Source organism: Fundulus heteroclitus, unplaced genomic scaffold (genome assembly GCF_011125445.2).
Source record: "Fundulus heteroclitus isolate FHET01 unplaced genomic scaffold, MU-UCD_Fhet_4.1 scaffold_241, whole genome shotgun sequence".
Classification (NCBI taxonomy): domain Eukaryota; kingdom Metazoa; phylum Chordata; class Actinopteri; order Cyprinodontiformes; family Fundulidae; genus Fundulus; species Fundulus heteroclitus.
Window position 1 is genome coordinate 152147 of NW_023396652.1, and position 2405 is coordinate 154551.

Sequence of the window (2405 nt, forward strand, 5' to 3'; positions counted from 1 at the left end):
ATGTAAGGAGAATCATAAAAAGTGCAAAGAAAGTATACTGGAGGAAGCTTTGTTGTTCAGTAAGGAGGGAGACAGACATTGGTAAAGTGTGGGGGATGATAAAAAGAATCAATGGGATAAAAAGGGAGTATGGATACCCAGTCTTAGATGATGGTGTAATGTTCTGGCTTTTGTTTATTATTTGGTTAAGTTAGCTCTTCCCTGTCTCAGGGTTTATTTGTGTTTTTATTTTTGGTTCTGGAGTCTTGTTTATAGTTTGTTATCTGGTCTCTGTATTTGTTCTGTTTTTAGTTCTGTGCTTTGTTTAGTTTCATTATTATTCTCGGTCTTAGGTTTATTTTTCAGTTCATGTCAGCTCTGTAATTGCTTCCACCTGCCTAAGACTAATTAGTTTCACTCCGCTCACCTGTTTGTCCGTTTATTTAAACCTCACTCAGTCCTCAGCTACCTGGGGCCTGTTTCAATAAGGAGGTTAAACCAACTCTGAGTTAAAACTTGAACTCTCAGTTAACTTAGCCTGAGATGGGAAACTTTGAGTTTTGGGTTTCAGAACAGCTGAAATTAGTTAGTTCAATCAACTCTGAGTTGGCTGACTCTGAGTTAAGTGCATGCACCACAACTATAAAAAGCCATTATCAATGGAGCGCAGATATTACGAGTCACCATGGCAACAGCGTCAGACAAAAAAAGGTGTGCATATTTCTCACCAGCAGAACTGGATGTGCTTATGCAAGCATATGCAGAATTTGAGCATGTATTTAAAAAAAAAAAGCAACACGGCTGCAGCGGCGAAGGAGAGAGAGTTAGCTTGGGTGAAAATAGCTGCTTGAGTCAGTGCGTAAGTTTACATTTTAATTACTTTTATACAGTGTTGGGTGTAATGAATTAAGTTACTAAGTCATCTAAATACTGTCTGGACAGAAATGACCAGACACAGACAATACCAAGCTTTCAGGGAGTACAGTTCTCCGTTTGGGTTCATCTTCTGTCCTCTTCTATAGAACAGTCTAAAACTTGTGTTGTGTGGTTTTTGTTCTAGGATAAAAGGGGTTATCTTTAATAACCCTATCAATTATTTATCATGGCGTTATTGCACAACACTCCCCCCTTTAAATCAGAAAACGGCAGATCCGATTCTCCATTTTCGGATTTACCACAAGTCCATACACCATGATCTGGAATGACAAAAGTCACTTTGGTTCCTGTCGACGAGAGGATAGTCATTGAAAGTTCAGTTCCATGGGAAAGAGTGTGTCTTGGAAGGATTGAGGCATGTTGGGCAGGGAGCTGTCCCTAACTATAAAATATTCAGACATCCATCCCTTGGATGTGCTACAAATATTTAGACATACACACTAAAATTCCAACCCAAGGAGGAAAAAATACAAAAAAAAAACAAAAGCAATTTGGTACAAATTCTAAACACCGTGGTAAACTGATGGTTAACCTCCACTTCTTAAATCCTAGAACAATAAGAAAGGGTTAAAACAGAATAAACCGTGCTAGAAATAAATTTTGACCTCATCACGCTGAGGCATGATAAGTTGCGTGGTTGCTTTGGACTCAATCAGCTTGCCGTTTAATCTCGTTAAACATGCGACAAATTCGGTCAGAAAATCTCGGCAGATACTTTCAAAGTTTTCCTTTGTGATAATTTCTTTGGAACGGTTCCACCTTTTACCAATATGTCTTTGGGATCTTGCATTGTAAAAGAGTTGGCCTTCATCTGGCTGCCTAGGCTTTCGTGGCAACCTGTCTTCAAACCTTTTGGTCTGCTGGATCACTGGAGAACTGACTTTGTGTCTTTTCTTAGGCCTGTTTCCTGTCTGAAGGTTTAAGACTCTACACTCTGGCAGCACTCACTCTGTCTAAAACAATCTGATGCTCAGCCTGTAACTGAAGAAGCTGTTTAGCTTTCAGTTGGGATCTTTGCTGATGCAGCAGGGTGATCTGGCAAAGAACATCTGTAATCAGAGCATCTGTAGTTGGGTTTGCAATAAAAATCCATTAGTTCCTTAATCATTTTATCGCATTTAGCAAGGTTAAGACTGTTTAAATTATTTAACTTATCTGCAGATAAGTTGATGATGTCGGCAACGACAACCTTCTGCCTCTCTATGTCTGCATGGTCCACCACAGGTGCAGCTTCAGATGTGAGACGTTCTGGCTCCATCTTGCTAACACAAAACAAACAAAAGTTATGACAAAACTTTCAAAATAACATAACATCCAGCCGGTGCATGCTTAGCTATGCATTTATGTTGAAACATACATTTTGCAAATACTTATTTGTGTGTGTAGAAACAGTTGCGCAGGTTGACCGTTCAACGTGCGACTTATGACAACACTATTCTTTCAGTGTTAAGATGCTAAACCTTTAGGACTTACGAGCTCTGGAGCGACTG